Source organism: Hyla sarda, chromosome 4 (assembly GCF_029499605.1).
Source record: "Hyla sarda isolate aHylSar1 chromosome 4, aHylSar1.hap1, whole genome shotgun sequence".
Lineage (NCBI taxonomy): Eukaryota > Metazoa > Chordata > Amphibia > Anura > Hylidae > Hyla > Hyla sarda.
The window spans coordinates 124,617,337-124,639,499 of record NC_079192.1 but is presented as its reverse complement, the minus strand read 5'-3'; the positions used below and the strand labels follow the sequence as shown (position 1 = coordinate 124,639,499).

Below are 22,163 nucleotides of genomic sequence, written 5' to 3'. Positions count from 1 at the left end.
GGAGCAGGAAAAGCTACTGCCGCCCGGGCTCCGACATACTTTCTCCCCGCTACCCTCACTTCGCTACAGGGACACTGCAGTGATTTACATCCCACCCCTCTCACCTGCCAGCGCCACACAACTCCCATCTGTTTGCTAACTGTGGCAAGACTACAAGTCCCAGCATGCCCTTACAGTGAGGACACGCTAGGAGTTGTAGTCTTGTAGCAGCGGGAGCTGAGCGGCGCGGGCGGGAGACAAGGGGGGATGTATATCAGTGTCCCCATCATTATTAAGTGAGGGTAGCGGGGAGGCAGTATGAGGAGCTCGGGCGGCTGCATTGTAATGTCAGCCCGGGCTCCTTATAACATACACCGGCGCAGCAGACTCCAAAATTCCCTGCTGTCATTTCACATTTCCCGCTGGGTCCTGTGATTGGCCAAGACCAGCGCCCTCTCCCCCGCCCCCCCCCCCCTCCACCGGCCTTCACCAGCGCTGTGCCCGTCCGTAACCCCCCCGGCCTTCATCTGCACTGTTCCCGGCCTCCGCCCCCACCAGCACCCCTCTACGCCCCCCGGCCTTCACCTGCACCGGGAAATGTGCGAGCAGGTGATAATAAATGTACTATCCCATTTTTTTTTCTCATTTCAGATCCGTGTATCATGTGGACTCCTTCGGATTTGGTGAACTACTTCGATGACCAGCGTTTTTCTTTGTTTGATTTTAATAAAATGGTTAACGAGGGCTTGTGGTGGAGTGTTTTTTGTAAAAAAAAAAAATTTATAAACATGTTGTGTTTTTTTCCTTACTTTACTTGACAGGCTTAGTAGTGGAAGCTGTCTTATAGAAGGAGTCCATTACTAAGCTGGGCTTAGCGTTAGCCACAAAAACAGCTAGCGCTAACCCCCAATTATTACCCCGGTACCCAACGCCACAGGGGTGCCGGGAAGAGCCGGTACCAACAGGCCCGGAGCGTCAAAAATGGCGCTCCTTGGGCCTAGGTGGTAACAGGCTGGCGTTATTTAGGCTGGGGAGGGCCAGTAACAATGGTCCTCTCCTACCCTGGTAACATCAGGCTGTTACTGTTTGGTTGGTATTTGGCTGAGAATAAAAATAGGGGGACCCTATGCGTTTTTTTTTTTTAAATAAATAATTAAATATAAAAAAAAAAACTCATAGGGTCCCCCCTATTTTTATTCTCAGCCAAATACCAACCAAACAGTAACAGCCTGACGTTACCAGGGTGGGCGAGGACCATTGTTACTGGCCCTCCCCAGCCTAAATAACGCCAGCCTGTTACCGCCTAGGCCCAGGAGCGTCATTTTTGACGCTCCGGACCTGTTGTTACCGGCTCTTCCCGGCACCCCTGTGGTGTTGGGTACCGGGGTAATAATTGGGGGTTAGCGCTAGCTGTTTTTGTGGCTAACGCTAAGCCCGGCTTAGTAATGGACTCCATCTGTAAGACAGCTTCCACTACTAAGCCTGTCCAGTAGGTAAAAAAAAAAAAAAAAAAAAACACAACAGGTTTAAAAAAAAATGTATTACAAAAAAACACTCCCCCACAGCCCTCATTAACCATTTTATTAACATCAAGCAAAGAAAAACGCTGGTCGTCGAAGTAGTCCACCGAATCCGAAGGAGTCCACAGGATACACGGGTCTGTAGAAGAAGTAACAAAAAAAAAAAAATGAGTAAGTACATTTAGGGAGAAAAAACAGTGTTAAAAATTGTAATAAACAATTATATATATATATATATATATGTATATATATATATATATATATATATATATATATATGCACATGTTTTTTCAAAGCTGCATAGTGGTGTTCTGTAGTCCTTATTTGGTTTTTGCTTATGTGTGCTAAAAAAAATGGTATTTAAAAGTGATTTCTTGGTTTTTGCTCATGTAAGCCAAATTTCTCAACCCCCTGTGATAGTATGATAAATATGTCATGCATAAGCAAAAAAATAGCAAGAAAAAAATTACTACAGAACTTGCTTACCAAAGCAACGATGATAAATGTCCCCCATTGGTTCTATACCACACATATTTTGGGACTGCCCAATTCTAAGACACTTTTGGCTGGAGGTGCAATCACTAGTTAGGAGGGTAATAGGGTCCCACATTCCACTGTCAGCAGAAACATATCTTCTAAACATCCCACCCCGCGGAAGTAGTACCATTCAATCTAAGCTGTTTTTACATATACTCATTGCAGCCAAGTGTCTTGTGGAGGAAAACTGAAAGCCCCCCATTCCAGATGCTACTAGATAAAATCACAGATATACGGAGAATGGAAAATATGTCCGCTATGGTGGAATACAGACTGGATGCTTTCCAGACATTGTGGTGCCAGTGGGATGAATATGTGGAATCCCTGAGAGTGGTCTGAGGCGGTGGACGGACGCAACGTCACCATCAGTGCGCAGTGACAGCTCAGGATGCCGCCGGAGCCAGAAGTAGCGCAGACCCCGGGAACAGGTAATTATAAAACCGGGGATGGGGGAGGCAATGGGGCAGTGGCGGTGGTTGGACTAAGGACCGGCAGTGGGAGAGAAGCGGGCGGCGGCAGTCTCTGGCCAGACGATAGGAGCGGGGGGGGCAGCGGCGATGGTGGTGGGACTCAGGAGGACCCCAGGACAGGCAGGGGGAGAGAAGCGGGCGGCGGCGGCGGTGGTCTCTGGCTCCGCAAAAGCTGCTGCAGTTCATTGATTTAAAGCGCCCACTTTAAATAATTGATCTGCAGCGGCTTCTGCGGGGCCGAGGGACGAGAAATAACCGATAATTTATATCGTATACGTTATCGGCCTCAAAGTTCACAGATTATCGGTATCGGCCCTAAAAAATCAATATCGGTCGATCCCTAGTACTCACCCAAGATTTCCACTCATGGGCTAGTCCTGCAGGACTCCTGCTAATAAGAACAGTGTTCCTGCTGTGAAAAAAAAGTGCAGGAACTCCATTCCCGTGCGTTCCTGCAGGACTTGAGCCCTGCCTACTTACCTGTCTTTTTCTCTGTATAACTTCCCCCCCCCCCCCTTTCTACCTCTTACAAACCTTCTATCTCCTGCTTTTAGAAGGTTTGTAAGATGTAACCTGAATTATTGACCATCAGTTGAGGTGTAATAGCTGAGGTGTAATAGATCCGAATTGTGAGGAACTCTAGAGATATTACTATTACCCACTAATACCACTTCATAAAATCCTAGCTTCATTATTTATCAGATAACAGTTTCTATCTATGCTCAATGTTCCTGATGTGGTGCCTTCCCCGGATTCTCACAGAGCCGACCTGAGAAAATCTGGACTTTACAACATCTTGACAGCTGGCTCTATGCAGGTTAACATATTGTAACCTGGTCTTGTTAATATGTAATGACCTTTGTTTATTATTCTATGTACTTATATTTTTTTTTACTGTCAAATATCTGTTTTAAAGAAAAATTCTTTAATAAAAAAACAGTTGAACAAAAAAATAAAAAATACAACTGATCCCAAAAAACTTGCCTTAAATGGTTCTGAAATGGACAAATTAAAACATTAGTACAAGGTCCAATAGTGTTTAATCACTGGCCTCATGTATGGAAGCAAACTCAGGCAAAATGTGATCACATTGCCTAAAGCAACTACTAATAGGTCAGATTTAATTTAATTTTCTAAACTGAAGTAAGAGAAACATGGCCACTTCTTCCCTGAAACGAGTTTCACACATGTGCCATGCACATCTCTACTTGTGAAAATGTCTACATACACATGTATGCACATATAGAAACATACACAATGTTTATTGTATTTTTCTGGCTGCTTGCCATCCCAGAAGCAAAAGGCAAACACCTGTTTGGATGTATTGGTGTAATTTGATTTATTTTAAAGGGACATTGTAGCTTAAAATAAACATATCTCAATAGACATAAACCAAATAATTAACAAGATAAAGGCTTAGATCCCGGTAGAGAGGTGCTGTGGGGAAAAAATTAACTATACCTTTAGTAAATTCCAGCCATCAGAAAAACTGAAGATTATCCTCTTAGAATTTTAAAAAACATTCAAGATTTTGTTTTATTAACCCTTCAGACTGGGCACAAAGTGATTTTAGTGCTCCAACTTCTGTGATTGAGAGCTAATACTGATCCTGGTTGTTTAACTCACTAAATGCCACAGTCTACAATGAGTGATTAGATATAGGGAGGGGCCTCCCTTTGTCACCCCATCTGCGGATCGCAAATGGTTACCCTGGCAGCCAGGGTCCAAAGAGAGGCCCCATGGTTTGTCCAGTACAGAATCCTTTATTATTAAATAATAAAAAAAAAACGAAATCAATGGTTATTACCATGTTCGTAACACCTACCTGTAGTACAATAAAACTAACTAACATACTACTGGGGCAGATTTACTTACAAAATGTTCAAGATAATAAAATATTCCAGATTTAGGGTGTACCATTTATAGATATAAAATAAAATAGCCTTGAGCTGGTGTCAGAAAGAGAAAAGTGTCTAGGGGTATGTAGCCTAGTTGTCCCACACAATCTAGGCACTTCTTACCTCTTTGGTGACTGAATTACACCTCTTTATTAGATGCAGTTAAGTTCTGCTTTGTAACCTAGTAAGAAGCTAAAGATTACATTTTCAGCCTTTATCACAGAGCTGGCATTCACAGAGCTGCTGTTCATCACTGTGGCCTAATGAAGAAGGCTGCTGCATCCTCTGGCCCTACTGTATTAGGCCAATTCCTCTTAACCCTCAAAGCAATGAAAAAATCAGCACCTCACCACCCTTTTCCAGCACACACTATGGCCTACATTGACAACCTGCAACTCACCTTAACCTGTCCTTGAAGCCTTCATCTGTGCCCAGATAAGTAATTAAGTATTTAATTACCTAAATATCATCATTCATTAGCTATATAGAGCAGGTTCCCCTCTTTGGTTGTCACTTACATGCATGAAGTGAGGGAATGACATCCTCCAACCATCCATTCTGTCTCTGTCCAAATCCCTCTTTGAAAGCAGCCCCCACCCTTCTGAGAGACACAGACCATGCAGTTTCTATCCTTCAAAGATGAGTCATGCTTCCTTTAGTTCTGAGGACTGGAAAGTGTGTGCTGCCTCAGCCAATCAGACACTTAATCTCTCTATGCTGCTCAGAGCAGGAGGGTGGGGGCTAGCAGAGCTGCTGTAATTGCTGGGAGATGTAGACAAAAGTACAGAAATAATGGCAAAGAACACCAAGCAGCCAGAGAAGACAACAGAGGCCACAGGAGCCATGCATATCAGGCAGGATGGTTTACATGGAATATATCCAGGAAGTATGGTGGCTTTGGAGATTTGGTGGTGGATGGGTTGACCATTTTTATTATGAATATTGTAGAATATGTGTTTTTTTATGCTTTATTTCTAAATTCTTTAACAAGAGTCTCAAATAAGAAGTCTAAAAGTAAGATTATTGGAAAAGATGAAAACAACTCTAAAGTTATCCCATGCTTTGTGTAAGTACACAGTCATGTAATAGCATTAAAAGATCAAATCTTATCCTGGTTATGCCATGTCCTTAGTGTGGATGAATCTATTTTAGCAATGTTATACCTTCAGAAGAGATGACCAAAGAACCTGTTATCTGTCTACATGTAGTAAATGTACAGGATGAGCCAACATGTTTGTAAGTCACCCCAAGGTTATAAAACCACCTTATGCTATACAGTGATCCCTCAACATACAATGGTAATTCGTTCCAAATAAACCTTCGTTAGTTGAAACCATGTTGAGGGATCCGTGCAATGAAAAGTATAGGAAGTTATACTCGCCTGTGCCCACCGCTCCGGACCGTCTCTGCTGCCTGGGTTTCTCGCTCTTCATCGCCGCCATCACGTAGCTGCGCACGCCGTGACGGGACAGCGTGCACGGCGACGTGATGACGACGAAGGAGAGCGACGGCGATCCTGAGAACCCCGGAGTGCCAGGGACAGGTGAGTGATCATCACCGGACCACAGGGGACACCTTACACGGCTATCCGGCGGCAGCTGAAGCAGTCTGCGTCCGGATAGCCGTTTATGGGATGGCCCTGACATACAAAAGCATTGTATGTTGATGCTGCCTTCAACATCCGATGGCCTCTGAGACGCCATCGTATGTTGAAATTTTCAGATGTCGGGGCCATCGCAGGTCAGGGGGTCACTGTAGTGATAAATTGTATCCAGTCACATTAGGCTGGTCATACGTGACATACAGTCATTCAACAAACCAGTCATACAGAAGGATGAAAAATTGATATTTTGTAGGAATGATGCTACTAATGTAGCACACATAGATGTAATAATTGGTGGAAGTTTCCCCCCCCCCCCCCCATATAGATGTGGAAGAATGGTGCTTACCTCTTATATCACCACTAGTGCAATAGAAAATGGAGAGATGTCCTGCAGATAGTACGGTGCGAAAGACAGTCGCAGGTGAGGAGTTTGACTGGTGCGGTACACCTGTCAAACCATAACGCAGGTGTCGTAAGGCGAGCTCATGGAGGATAGAAGCAGAAGGATGTGGAGCAGAAGGGCAAGGGCATCGTCTTTATTGTAGGATCATATACAGTTCATCACATACAGGTGTAACGTTTTGGATCAGGAGTGATCCTTAGTCATGGCCATTACTAAGGATCACTCCTGATCCGAAACACGTTGGCGTTACACCTGTATGTGATGTACTGTATATGATCCTACAACAAAGACGATCCACTTTTGCACAGGTGCGGTGAAGGTAGTGATTGGAGCTGTCTGCTTCTGCTATTGACCACTAGTGCAATCTACAAGACTTAACATGAAGGCAGAAAATCTAGTAATGGATATGAGTTCAACATCATTATACATATCAAGCAAATTTACTATTACAAATATTTACTCTCAAATAATAAGTCTATGTAATATGACCTGAATGAACACTGTATAGACTTCCACCACTGGATTTGTGTATTTAATTTCAGTCTCTTACTCTTTTTGAGGTTTGGCACTATTTGTACTTTATCCCACAATTCTCTGAAATTGATACTTTCTATTAGTATACCTTAAATGCTTCTTATGCTGACATTGCAGCTTGTGAACTCAAGGAATGTCATGATTAGACCAATGCTTATTTCTTAACTCTTCAGTTAGATGAGGCTACAGTACAGTACCTCTAAATTTAGAAAAATTCTACTCAGCAAAAAAAGTGAGGTCAGGTTAATGGAGCTGTAGAACACTAGCTGCTTTCCATACTAATGCAAAAAGCAAAGTTAGCACATACTAACAAAGTAAAATAAATGGGCAGGTACACACTCTGCTGTGACTGCAATGAAAAACAAACACAAGAATGTAGCAGCACACCACAAGAGCTAAGAAATATGTAAATGTGTTAAATATTAGTATTTTTCATTCAAGTACTGATACATTTACTATACCTATAAATTTAGGGTTTGCTCTGACAATATCAGTAAAGATTAAAGGACCTTAAAATATATAGCTTGGAAGAAAGAAGAGACAGAGGGGATATGATATGAAACATTTAAATACATAAAGGGATTCAACACGGTAAAGGAGGAGAGCACATTTAAAAGAAGAAAAACTACCACAAGAGGACATAGTTTTAAATTAGAAGGGCAAAGGTTTCTGCAGTAATATCAGGAAGTATTACTTTACTGAGAGAGTAGTGGATGCATAGAATAGCCTTCCTGCAGAAGTGGTCGCTACAAATACAGTGAAGGAGTATAAGCATGCATGGGATAAGCATAAGGCTATCCTTCATACAAGATAGGGCCAGGAACTATTGATAGGATTCAGGTTATTGGGCAGACTAGATGGGCCAAATGGTTCTTATCTGCCAACACATTCTATGTTTCTATGTTTAATAGATCGACTCCCTGAGATTGCATCGTGCGGAGTTGATCCGAGCCACTGCATCACCAATGATTTGAATAAAAACAATTTAAATGACAACTTTTGACAGCAGCATCTATAGACAGCAGCCGTAGTCCTAGCGGGCTTAAGTCCAAAACACTCTCCATACACTGTTAACCTCCCTGGCGGTTGGATTCTGTCTGGAAATTTGTACCAAAAGCGGTACAATTTTTTGCATTGAATTTCACATCTCCCCCCACCCATTTCACATCTCCCCCGTCACATTCCCCCTCCCTTGTCACAATCTCCCCCCTCCTTGTCACATTCCCCCCCTTGTTACATTCTCCCCCCTTCATGTTATATTCCCCTCCCCCCTGTCACATCCCCCCCTTGTCACACCCCCCCCCTTGCATGTCACATTCCCCCCCCTTGTCACAGTCCCCCTTGTCACATTCCCCCCCTTGTCACATTCCCCCCTTGTCACGTCCCACATTCCCCCCCTTGTCACATTCCCCTCTCTGTCACATTCCCCCCTCTGTCACATTCCCCCCTCTGTCACATTCCCCCCCCCCTGTCACATTCCCCCCCCTTGTCACATTCCCCCCTCTGTCACATTCCCCCCTCTGTCACATTCCCCCCCCCCTGTCACATTCCCCCCCCTTGTCACATTCCCCCCCCCTGTCAAATTCCCCCCTTTGTCACATTCTTCCCCCCTTTCTCACCTTGTCTGGCAGCAGGATACACTAGGTTTGCCGGGCAGATTTCAAACCTAGTGTATTTGCTGCAGAACAAGTCCTTTCCCCTTCAGCCAATCACAGGCTTTACACCACTGCGGCCTGTGATTGGCTGAAAAGTGAAAGGTCCTGTAAGATGAATAGTGAAGAGAGCAGGGACCAGACAGAGCGCACGGAGGGGAGCGACATATGCAGGGACCGGGATTAGGTAAGCAAAATTTTTTTTTTTTTATTTTACTCCTTTTTCCTTTTACACTTAGCTCAGTGTTTTTTTAAACAGGGTGCCTCCAGCTGTTGTGAAACTACTACTCCCAGCATGCCCGGACAGCCTTTGGCCTGACTTTTAGTATTTTTCTTTACCTGCTCTGGCCGGCCCCCGCCACGGGAGCCGACCAGAGCAGATAATCGCATGTTTTTCCGGGGGCCGTATCGCTATATCGCATTGCTTTTGCGATATATCGTGCAGCCCGGCCAGGAACTCTGCAATTCTACCCCGAGCGTGACTCGGGATTACCAATCCTGGCAGGGAAAATTAACCCCGAGTCACGCTTCGGATTACCGCTCAGGAGGTTAACAGCCCAATGAGATATATATATATATATATATATATATATATATATATATATACTGTATTTTCTGTCGTATAAGACGAATTGGCGTATGAGATGACCCCCAACTTTTATAGTTAAAATATAAAGTTTGGGATATACTCGACGTATAAGACTATCCCTCTACCTTGATGTACGGTACCTTACCAGTGATTGGCTGGTTGTTGTATACAAAGCCTGCTTGGATTGGTCAGCTCTCCCTGCCTGCCCTCCCTGTCTCCAGGACTATCAGAGCGGTACATGCCTCTTTCACCTGTCTGGCCCGCCCTTGTATCCTACTACCATACCTCCTTCTCTGCCTCTCAGATCTCACACATGCGCCCCCCTTGTATCCCATTACCGTACCTCCTTCTCTGCCTCTCTGATCTCGCAAATGCAGACTAAGACCAAGCGTTTTTCTGTTTTTGCATTATCGTTTTTTCCTCCTTACCTTTTAAAAATCATAACCCTTTCAATTTTGCACCTAAAAAAACAAATGAGGGCTTTTTTTTGCGCCACCAATTCTACTTGTAATGACATCAGTCATTTTACCCAAAAATCTACGACCATTTCCGTGATTTCATTGATATGTGGTATGGTAGCTGTTTTCCAGTTTTTTGCAATGCAACATTTTGTTGTAATCGCTACATGACATAATGGGGTTCTAACGTCGTTCGGAAGTGTGTCTGCACCTATATTTAATAAGAACAACTCAGGTGTCCACAATCTGTCGCTGTGTGTAAGGATTTGGAGTATTGAATTAAGATCCCTATGAAGTTGTCCCAGTAGTGGACAGTCCCAAAAAATATGTTTGAGCGTACCAATTCCTCCACAACTGCGCCAACAACTGTTTGGGCAGCTAAGGTAGATAAGGTGTAGCTTGGAAGGAGTAAAGTACCATCTAGAAAGAATTTTATAGTATTGTTTCCTGTGAGAGGAGCAATTAGTATCTAATTTCATCATTTGCATCGCTTTTGACCAGGATTTAGGGGAAATGGTCAAATTTAAATCAGTTTCCCACTTGGTTCTGTATGAAAGAGTAGAAGGATGGGAGTCTACATTATAAAAATCATATAAAGGTTTTGTCGGTAAGTCGGTAATCTGCTGCAAAGACAGATCCAACAAGTTGTGTAATATTGTTGGGAAATCAGTTCGTTTAGTAGAAAATCTGCTGAAATGTGCTTTCAGATTATTATATATAGGTTTTTCTGTATCGGGTATGTTGTATTTTCTAGATAGGTCTTCAAAAGGTGCTGTTGTGTCGCCTACCATAATGTCAGCTACATTTTCAATGTTGAATTTGGTCCATCTCTCTATGGCACCTTTCTTTAAGAACCATTGTAGGGAAGAAAATGGGATATTTTTTCTTATCTAATTTCAGTGTCCTGTGATATTAAGGATGCATCATGAGTCCAGGAGTGAAGAGTAGCTTGGACTATAGGGTTGGTTTTAATGTTAATATTTTTTATCCTACTCCGTTTAAAATAATGTCTCTCCAATCTGACACTCAATGAACATCAGATTCCAATTTGGCCCATTATTTCCTATGTATGTACGGTTTAAGCCATTCTGTTGATTGATGTAGGAGGATAGATTTGGGATATGCTATAAGGTTTGGAACTGCTAAGCCTCCATGAGATTGTTTTTTGTTTTTTTTTTACTTTTGGAAGACATCAGAGGGCTTCAAAGTTCAGAATATTTTTTTTAGGGACCAGTTCAGTTTTGAAGTGGATTTGAGGGGCCTTTATATAAGAAATACCCTATAAATGACCCCATTATAAAAACTGTACCCCTCAAAGTATAGAAAATGACATTCAGAAAGTTTGTTGACCCTTTAGGTGTTTCAAAGGAATAGCAGCAAAGTGAAGGAGAGAATTCAAAATCTCAATTTTTTTACACTAACATGTTCTTGTAGACCTAGTTTTTGAATTTTTACAAGGGGTAAAAGGAGAAAAAGCCCTCCAAAATGTGTAAGCCAATTTCTCTTGAGTAAGGAAATACCTCATATGTGAACCTAAAGTGCTCTGTGGGTGCAATAGAGAGCTCAGAAGGGAAGAAGCGACAATGGGATTTTGGAGAGTGAGTTTTTCTGAAATGGTTTTTGGGGGGAATGTCACATTTAGGAAGCTCCCATGGTGGCAGAACAGCAAAAAACAAACAAAACATGGCATTCTATTTTGGAAACTACACCCCTCAAGGAACATAACAAGGGGTACGGTAAGCCTTAACACCCCACAGGTGTTTGACGACTTTTCGTTAAAAGTTGGATGTGTAAATGGATATTTTTTTTCACTAAAATGCTGGTTTTTCCCCAAATTTGACATTTTTACAAGGGGTAATAGGAGAAAATGTCCCCCAAAATTTGCAACCCCATCTCTTCTGAGTATGTAAATACCCATGTGAAGATGTCAAGTGCACTGCGGGCACACTACAATGCTCATAAGAGAAGAAGTCACATTTGGCTTTTGTTTTAGTTTTTTTTTATTAATATTTTTTTATTCAAGATATCCAATTACACAAAAAAGGAAAAAACAAACAGACAGCAAAGCATACTTCTCAAGTAATGATAAATCCTTTACAAAGATAATAAACAAGGTTTATAGGATATCTATCTTAAATTATATATTATAACACACACTCCCCATTCCCCACCCACACCTCCCAAGCCTTGATGCAGATGGGGATAGAAAAAAAAAAAGGGGTGGGGGGGAATGACTATTTATTTTACCTTTTAGATAACCATACTGACCATATCTGTTTATGGGTAGCAATATTATTACGCTTCACATTTGTCTTTTGGAAAGCAAATTTTGCTGAAATGGTGCCAGAACAGCAAAAAAACCCACACAGAATACTGTTTTGGAAACTACACCCCTCAAGGAATGTAACAAGGGGTACAGTGAGCCTTAATACCCCACAGGTGTTTGACAAATGTCCGCTAAAGTTGGACGTGAAAATGAAAAATTAGATTTTTTTCACTAAAATGCTGGTGTTACCCCAAATTTTTCATTTTCACAAGGGGTAATAGGAGAAAAAGCCTCCCAAAATATGTAACCCCATTTCCTTTGAGTATGGAAATACCCTATATGTGGATGTAAAGTGCTCTGCGGGCAAACTACAATACTCAGAAGAGAAGGAGCGCCATTGAGCTTTTGGCACCTCACTCCTGCTGCTATCACCCTTTTTTACTGGGTCACCTGGGACCCGATTGACCCGGAATTGCCGCAAATCACCGCAAATTTGCGGTCTCAGGACCCCCCAGGGGTTTGCACGGGGTACCTGCTGAACGATTTCAGCAGGCATCCCAGTCCGGTCCCCGCCCGGCAAGCATCAGGAACCGGAATTCCCAGGTATGCCCTTGGTCCTTAAGTACAAGGACGTCAGGGCGTACCCATATGCCCGTGGTCCTTAAATGGGCACTGTCAGACACAAAAACTTTTGATATGTTGTAAAGCATGCAAAACCAATAGGTTTTGCAATTGCTTTCATTAGAACATTTTCAGTATTTCATACTGAAAAAGCCGGTCAAACAACTGCCCCCCCCTGCCTGCTTGGACACATACTAGTCCTGCTGTGTCCATGCATCATCACCTACATCATGAACCCACTTCCTTAATTGACAGCTGTGAGCGCAGAGCTCACAGCTGGAGGAAAAATCCTCCCACTGTCAGCTTGTGTCCCTCTACTGTCAGTGAGGACAAGCTGGGAGTTGTAGTTTTGCTAATGCTAGGGGAGATGTGAGCAGACAGCATACTGAGGGAGGGGGCGGAGACCTGCACAGAGAGGCCACGCCCCCTCCCTTTGAGAGGAATTCAGATTAGTGAGCTAAATAAAAAGTGTAATAAAAAAATAATTAAAGGTGCGAGACACATAAAAATTAGATGTACTGAGTGATATATAAAAAAATAATTTGTTGGGTCTGACGGGTACGCTTTTAGGAATTAAACCTTTTTAAACTTTTTTTTACACTTTTAGTCCCCTTAGGGGACTTTTAGGAGGAATCATTTGTTCCATAAAACCACATTGATCTGTGTGCTCGGCTCTAGATTGACAAAGCCTGGTCTTGCCAGGCTTTCATTCTCAGTGCAGGAGCCGGCAGGAGCCTGGAAGGAGAGGTAAGCCCTCAGGCTACCTCAGCAGTGCTTCTTAGGATGGATTTAAGCTGTTCTTCAAAGTATATTATGGAGAAGGGGGTAAGGAAAGGATAAGTTTAACAAAGATACATCACAAAGTTTCTTATATTTGCTGATACTATTTATGTATACAAAGTTTGTTGAAACAACAGTGATCATTTAAATTATTTGAACCTCACCTGCTCACTCAGATGGGCATAGACATGTGGTTAAAATGTGAACTTAGAACATGTAATGTCACATAATTGCGTTCGATTGCTTTCCATACTCGCTGAACAGGTTAAAAAAGGGAGTCATACTCTACAGACATAGATGTCATCAAGCATGTATCTTAAGAGGGACTGGAGGCAGAGAGGTAGGTGGGGGAATTTATCAATGCTTGACACTGTCATAAAAAGTAGTGCCAGAAATACCGGAGTGCTGTACTGTTTTTTTGGCGCTTAAATATAAAATGCATAAAGTGCATGCTGACTCACTACTCTGTAGTGGGGGAGAGATGGGGCCTAGTTCTGGAGATCCGATCCATCTAGAACCCCTTGTAAACAGATATATATTCTCTATGCTGTGGATAGCATACATCCCAACTTTTGCTGACAGCAAAGATGGACAAACTACACCCCTAACCACACCCTCAGCCAGGCCCACACATGTGGAATGAAAATAACTTTTTAACTGTAATAATGTTGTCAGTCTGTTCCATAGTTTAGGAGGCCCTGCTATACTGACAGACTGACAACAACCACCATCATTACCTCTACAGACCATATAAGGGATTATAGTGCAATTACATCTGGTCACTTACAGGTGACGTCTTTTCAGATCAGAGTCATTGACTTTTCTTATTCTTCTCCAACTAGATAAGACTGTCATGATGATTTCTTCCAGCTATGCCTTGCCTCTGCAGAACCTGCAAGAATAATACATTTAAGGCTCTGCACTAAAGAACAAGACCTAAAGTCCCCAAAACACATAGTAGAGTGGGTAGATAAGGGTTGGGGATGAGTAGGTAGCCCCCCTCCCATAAGATAGTTAGGTTGCTTCAGTAGGTAGGCAGGTTTGTAGTTTTCCCCATTATGTAGGTGTCCTGAGTAGGTAGACCCCCCCCCCTAGATAGCTGCCCCCTGTATGTAGACTCCCCTAGATAGCTGCCCCTGTAGGTAGCCACCCCTAGATAGCTTCCCCCTGTATGTTAACCCATCTAGATAGCTTCCTCCAGTAGGTAGACACTGTAGAATTACTGTAAATTCGCTCATCTCTAATCTATACCTAAAGGGAAAAGGGGATATAGCTTTCCCCTTTAGGTATAGATTAGATATGAGCGAACTTACAGTAATTCGATTTGTCACAAACTTCTCGGCTCGGTGGTTGCTGACTTTAGCTTGCATAAATTTGTTCAGCTTTCAGGTGCTCCGGTGGGCTGGAAAAGGTGGATACAATTCTAGGAGAGAGTCTCCAGCCCACCGGAGCACCTGAAAGCTGAACTAATTTATGCAGGCTAAAGTCAGCAACTACCGAGCCAAGAAGTTTGTGACAAATCGAATTAGTGTAAGTTTGCTCATCTCTAGTATAGATTGTTTACCCCTCTAGGTAGACCACCTGGAAATAGTTTCCCCCATAAGGTAGATGCCCCCCTGTATATAGTTGGCCGCTTGTGGATAGTTGTCCCCTTTTAGATAGTTGCCTTCCTGTATATAGTCCACCCCCCCCCCCCCCCTGTATAAAGTTAGCCCTTTCTAGATAGTGGGCCATTTGTAGATAGTTGGCTGTTTGTAGATAGTTTCCCCCTGTACATAGTTGGCAGCTTGTTCATAGTTGCCCCCTTGTAAATAGTTTGACCCTTGTAGATAGTTGCCCCCTGTTTATAGTTGGCCTTTTATAGATAGTTGCCCCCCTGTGGATAGTTGGCCCCTTGTACATAGTTGCCCCCCCCCTGTAGATAGCTGGCCCCTTGTACATAGTTCTCCCCCCTCCCCATAGGTAGCAGCCCCCTATAGATAATTGCCCCCTCCTATAAATAGTTTCCCCCTGTACTTAGCTACCCCATGAAGAGCAATAAAAAGAAAACTAAAAAACACTCAACTGGTTGCTGTCTCCCGCGTAATCCAGATCATAGCCACTCCTCTTCTCTCCTTTCTCAGCTCACGCTTTGGTGTACGATGGCATCACTCGTGTGCTGTAGCATAGAGGAGGAGAGCGGTCTCTTGTGACTGCCAGAAAATGTAGCTGGCAGTGACAGGAGAGAATGACGTGGCTCTTTCGTCTGTCAAAGCTTAAAGTTGCAAATAGGGACAGCAGCAGCCAAAAGTGAGATAACGTATGGGATCCCAGAAGCGGGACTGTCCTGCCCAAATCGGGACAGTTGGAGGGGGGGTTGGGGGTAGTATAGGGCATAAGTTTTAATGGCTAAAATACCCATTTAAGTATAGAGCTTATCCTTTAATGCTAAAAGGGGTACTCTGGTGGAAAACTTTTTTTTTTTTTTTTTTTTTTAAATCAACTGGTGCCAGAAAGTTAAACAGATTTGTAAATTACTTCCATTAAAAAAATCTTAAGCCTTCCAGTACTTATTAACTGCTGAATACTACAAAGGAATTTCTTTTCTTTTTGTAACACAGAGCTCTGCTGAATCACAAGCACAGTGCTCTCTGCTCCATAGTAGGAGAAAATCTCCATATTAAACACATGCTGCTCTGGACAGTTCCTAAAATGGACAGAGATGTCAGCAGAGAGCACTGTGCTCATGATGTCAGCAGAGAGCATTGTGTTCCAAAAAGAAAATAATTTCCTCTGTAGTATTCACCAGCTAATAAGTACTGGAAGGATTAAGATTTTTTAATAGAAGTATTTTACAAATCTGTTTAACTTTCCGGCACCAGTTGATTTAAAAAAAAAAAGTTTTCCACCGGTGTACCCCTTTAAAGACTGTGTCAATACAAAACAGCTTGCATGAATTCCTTTACGTAATCTTTTTCTTTCTGCTGGAAATTATTTGTAATCACCCATTACTAATCCGGTAGCATAGCTCTAACATTACTGATGAGCTGGCCCTGCCAGTTTTGTAGCGTGACTTTGAATCTTAAATATCACTTTTCAAATGTCCTCTATGCCTTTGTTCAAGTCTTACAATAATTCTTACTGTCTTTGCACACATGAAATACTGAGGATTAAGCTGTTCATATTCATTGTAGATACTGAAGAAAGTTAAAAACTATGAGTTCAGATGGCATAAGCGTGCATATTTTCTCCTTCATACGCCTCCCCCCTTCTGAGCCATTAACAATTCCAAGTACTTGATGACTATTAAAAAGCATTGTCTAAGGGAACACAAGCAGGTTGCTGCCAGTGCACTCTGACTCACAAACACTTGGCACATGTACTCAGTGTGAGTTACTCTAGACTCATCTATAACTTTTAGTGCCATCATTTTTACTTTCAGTTATATAGTTCTAATTTTTGGATAAACTCTATGTTTTTGTTTCCTGTGAGTCAATATAATGAACAGTTCTGGTAAAGCATGAGTGTTTCATGGGGTTTTAGGGATATTTCACTGTAACTTTCAGCACATATTGAATGTCAAGGTCAAAAAAGCTAAAAGTTCATGTAAAAAAGTTTATCTAAAATAAGATTTAGTGATTGCACCTTGTAGTTCTTCTAATGGCATGTTTGACCTTGTGTTTTTTTTTTTTACAGTCTTCTTTGCTTGTTCAGAAAGCTTCGAGGAATTCTTTTTTTTTAGGCTTCTGGTGGTTTACTGTCTCGTCAACTTCCCTTAAAGGGAACCTGTAACCCCAGTTTAACCCTATGTTACCGTTCTACATCATACAACACGTTCTACATCATACAATAATGTTTCCTACCTGCCCATCCTTCATAGGGAAGAAAAACTGTTTAAATACTCTCCCACATTATATGCTAAATAGGGCTAAGCACTCATATGGTCGTGCAGCATCCCAAAGTAGTCAGTGTGCCCCCTGGCTGTAATCATGCCTGCATGGCAAACTGCTCCCATTGTAGTCTTTGGTAAGCCCAAAACTGGGGGTCTCCCTGGGCATGTTGTGCATCCTCTGTGGCCTGAGGATCAATGCTTCTGGGCTTGTGCAAGACTTAACTTAGAACAGTGGTGACATCTGCCATGCCTTAGTAGGTGTTATTAGGGACTGAATAGGCGTGGTTTCAGCTGGGTGGCATACACATATACAGTCATAGCTGTAAATGTTTGCACTAGGGATGGGCGAATCAAATCTGACGAATCCGAATTTGTTACAAATTTCAGGAAAAATTCGATTTGCAATGAATGAGAAAATCGCCGCGCTTCTATCATGCAAATTGCTTCATTAAACTCCATTTAGTGCGGTCCAGGCTTCAGGGCATCTAAAATCGTGGATCGACATATGAGGACATGGGGCACGGAATCCTGGGAAGGCGGGATCAAGGGTAGGCGGGATGACCCTGAATCACATGCAGCATGCAGCCTATCAGCAGCCAGTCACCCCTGTGATGTCACAGCCCTATATAATTGGCAGCCATATTGCGGCCAGTCACTTCAGCCTTTTACTGCAGAAGATAGATAGGGACAGACAGCGCTGTGTGTAGCACAGAAAAGCTTTTTTCCATCAACGATTCACCTCCTAGTCAAGTCAGCATTCTGTTGCAGAGAGAGAGGGAGACAGAAAGCAGTGTGTTTTGCACAGAAAAGCATTCTTACTGCAGCGATTCACCTCCCAGTCACTATCTACAGTATTTTTTTACAGAGAGGGACAGAGAGCAGTGTGTTGCACAGAACAGCAGAGATTCAGCTCAAGCACAAATCCTGCCTAGAAGCACTGATAGGGAAGGGAGTGAGATTGAGAGAGAGTGCAATTTTGGGTGTACACAGCGACTGTGTGCTGCAGCACTGGTATGTACTGCTGATGTTGTACACAAATAATTTTTAAGCGTACTGTAGCGCATTTTCTCCCCTCATAAGTGCATACCACATACGTACATGTAAGTGGTGTACTATTTTGTTCCTGTTAAAGTCTCAAGGGCCTAGCTACTGTGAAAGGCCAGGCAAAAGTACTCACCTGCTGGTGTTGTACACAAATACTTTTTTAAGCGTAGTGGAGCGTATTGTACTCCCCTAATATATACGCACTAAGTATGTCAGGCAAGTGGCAGAAGGAGTCGCAGCGAGAGGCCTGAGCTCTCGGTGTCAGCTAGCGGTCGTGTCTCGACCAGCAACCTATCTGCCGTCATCGATTGGTTAACACTGTCATCCACTTCATCACAAGTGACATCTGACACCCCCAGTCAACAGGTTCCTCAGACACAACCCTCAGTTGGCATGGCCCGCAAGCAGTCCCTGTCCTCCCATTGCCTCTGTCCTATGCTATACCCTCTCCCACAGAAGTATCTTTTGCTGTGGGTTCAGCTCCACTATTTAGTGAGGATGATCTAGAGGGCAGTCAGCAGCTACTGCTCATCCAAGAATTTGAGGAGACATCCGACGCTTCCTCCACTAGGCGGGCAAGTAATGATGATGAGAGTGGCGTGGGAGGTGGTGTTGTGAACATTCAGGCTCCTGAAGCAGACACTATTGAGGAACCTGAGGAGGACATCAGGGACGTGCAGACACAACTCGATGATGATGATGCCGATCACACTTGGCAGCCAGGTGCAGAAGGGGCTTTATCATCATCAGAAGAAGAGGGTTGAAGGTCGCCCTGAGGCAGCAGCTGAGCCTGCAAGGTGGTAGCATGGTTGGCAGTCAGCATGGTGGCAGAAGTGGAAACGTGCCTGGGGTAGACCACCTGCTTCGCTACAGCCTACCTTCCCGGGAGGTAGTGAAACAGTGGTTCCTGTAGTTGGCTGCAGTAATAGTCAATCAGTGAGGACTGTTGGTGGGAAAATCAGCTACTCGGCGGTGTGGCAGTTTTTCATCAAGCATCCGGAGGAGGTTAACCTGGCCACATGCAAGATGTTTCGGCAGCAGGTGAAGCCTGGCCAGAGTCCCAATGTTGGCACCACGGCCCTTCGTCAACATATGCAGCGTCACCATAAAGTGGCCTGGGAGAGCTGTGGCTCCGATGTGGTAGTCCAGCCTGCTGCATCACCCAGTGGCACGCCGCTCCCTGTTTCAGCTAGCCAAGGCTCCATCACCTCAGCCAAAGGGAGCTGTGGGTCATACCCATCTTATGTCACTCCAGATGCTCCTGCTCCTCCTACTTCGAGTCAGCCATTCCGCCTGCAATCCATCGGCGAAGCCATGTCCAAAAGACAACAGTATGCGCCCACTCATCCAATGGCGCAGAAGCTGAATGTGCTCCTGTCCAAGTTTGCTGGTGCTGCAGTCCCTCCCTTTTTATGTGGTGGACTCTGCACCTTTAAGAAAACTGATGACTTGTGCTGAGCCAAGGTGGAGAGTACAAAGCCGTTATTTCTTTGCGAAGGGGGCAGTACAAGCCCTGTACAATTTTGCCGATGTGTGGAGCTGTAACTAGGGTCAGGGACAATACATGTCCTTTACAGCCCACTGGGTGAATGGGGTTCCTGCACAGCCACAACAACAGCAACTTGGACACTTTTGCCTCCACGCTCTCAGGCCGTTGGTCCTGTAACACTATGCGACTCCCCCTCCTCATCCTCCACCGTATCCTCAGCCTCCATAGCATGGACAAGTCTCAGTGCCCCTTCAGCATACCATGTGTGCAGGGTGTGGCGGTGTCACACTGTTCTTCACATGTTTTGCCTTGGCGAACGGAGTCACACCGGGGAGGAACTGCTAAAAGTCATTCATGAAGAAATCAAATTATGGCTTACTCGATAAAAACTGGAAATGGGAACCATAGTGACCGACAATGGGAAGAACATCTTGTCTGCGCTGCGACGAGGAAGCCTGAGACATGTGCCCTGCATAGCACACGTGTTCAATCTGGTTGTCAAGCGGTTCCTGAAGTGTTCCCTCCATCTGCAAGACATCCTAACAATGGGAAGGAAACTTTGCATGCACTTCAGCCAGTCATACACCGCAAAGCACACCCTCCTTGAGCTGCAGAGTCAGAACGGCATCCCCCAACATAGTCTGATTTGCTATGTTTCCACACGTTGGAATTCCACCCTCCATATGTTGGACCAACTATGCAAACAGAGAAAAGCCACCACCAATTTCTTGATGATCCAAGCGGTTAAGGGGACTCCCCTGTGTAAATTCAATATCAACCAGTGGCTCAGGCTCTTTGAGGAAGCCACATTATTAGTCAGTCGCCAGGATTACAGGATGAACAACGTCATTCCACTGCTTCATCTACTACAACATATGTTGGAAACAATGGCTGGTCAGGGCACAGGCTACATGAGCCCTGTGGGGGCTGAACTGGAGGGGGAGGGGCACAGTGGAGCACAGTTTGGTTTCGTGAGATGGGCAGTTTTTCTAGTCATCTGAAAGGAGAGGAGGAGCAGCTAGAGGAGCTAGAGGGTAATGAGCAAGGCGAGACAGAAGACCCAGACACACCGTGGCAGTATGCAGTGGAGATGGAGGCAGGGAGTCCCTCCGAGTCCCTCCGAGTCACTTGAGCATGCATGCTCACTTGCTTGCGTAGTGACCGCCGAATTGTCACCATTCAGCAGCGGGATTACTTCTTGCTATCCACCTTATTTGACTCTTTCTTCACCCGCATAGTGAAGCAACTCATCCGCACCAGTTAGACCTGGAGCAGGACCTGAACCAGCAGGTGATGGCATACCTTGACATGACCATGCCAACACACCTTGAAGATCCGCTGGATTTCTGGGTAGCCAAACATGATTTGTGGCCCGCAACTAGCAGAGTTTGCCCTGGAAAAGCTGCCTGCCCGGCCAGCAGTGTGCCATAAGAATGGGTGTTTAGTGCGGCGGGGGCCATAGTAACCCCAAGGAGAAATCGTCTGTCCACGAAAAATGTGGAGAGACTGACTTTTGTGAAGATGAAACAGGCATGGATCAGCCAAAATTTCCACCCACCAATGCCTGATGCATCAGAGTAGATTAACCATGGTGCCACATCAACCCTTCACAAATATGGATAGTGCAAAACATGTTTCAGGTGCTGCTCCCCAGTTACAGACATTCCTCGCCATCAGACCACAAGTAAGTATTTAGGATATGCATTAGCTAAAACGTAACTTTTCTTAGGATAAAATATACCTACTCAAAATTTTTACCTACTCAAAATTTTTCCCTCTAAGAGGTGGAAGGGAATAACGTATGGTCCATTGTAACCGGTTGGGGTAAAAACTTCCCTGTAAGGCCTTACTCTCGCATTATTAATTCCCTTCTTTGCAAGTGTTACTCACCCCAAAAAGGGCAGCCCCACACAGGAACCTCTCCCTATTTCTACCTACAAACACTGCCATTTCTCAGGGTTTTTAGGTGGAAATAGAGAGAGTTTCCTGTGTGGGGCTGCCCTTTTAGGGTGAGTAACACTTGCCAAGAAAGGAATTAATAGGGCGAGAGTAGGGCCTTACAGGGGAAGTTTTTACCCCCACTATGGACGTTGTTCCCTTCCACCTTTTCGAGGAAAGTGTTACTTGTGTTAAAAAGGGCGGCCCCACACGGAACCAATCCCTATTGCCACCTAAAAACCCTGGGAAATGGCAGTGTTGTAAGGGGAAATAGGGAGAAGTTCCTGTGTGGGGCTGTCCCTTTTTAGGACGAGTAACACTTGCCAAGAAGGGAATTAATAATGTGAGAGTAGGGCCTTACAGAGGAAATGTTTACCCCCACCGGTTACAGTGGACCATACGTTGTTCCCTTCCACCTTTTAGAGGTCTTTGCGTCACATCAATACTTGGTGGTGTAGGTGGGAAATGGTGTTTTTTGCACACCTTTCCTTTGGTTTGATTTAAAAAAAAA

The 22,163-nt window shown here is 44.0% G+C and overlaps 1 protein-coding gene across 3 annotated transcripts in view; it reads left to right on the top strand.

The window, feature by feature from the left end:
• The window catches only part of FES (FES proto-oncogene, tyrosine kinase), a 186,668-nt gene that overhangs the window by 37,760 nt on the left and 126,745 nt on the right, over positions 1 to 22,163 (top strand). Inside the window, exon 1 of one of the 3 annotated variants that reach the window (XM_056572039.1) lies at positions 8,730 to 8,783. The exons of the other annotated variants lie outside the window; for them this stretch is intronic. The gene's annotated coding sequence lies outside the window, so the exon portion shown is untranslated. Of the gene's footprint in view, positions 1 to 8,729; positions 8,784 to 22,163 lie in introns of those variants that run through there. 3 annotated transcript variants of the gene reach the window in all.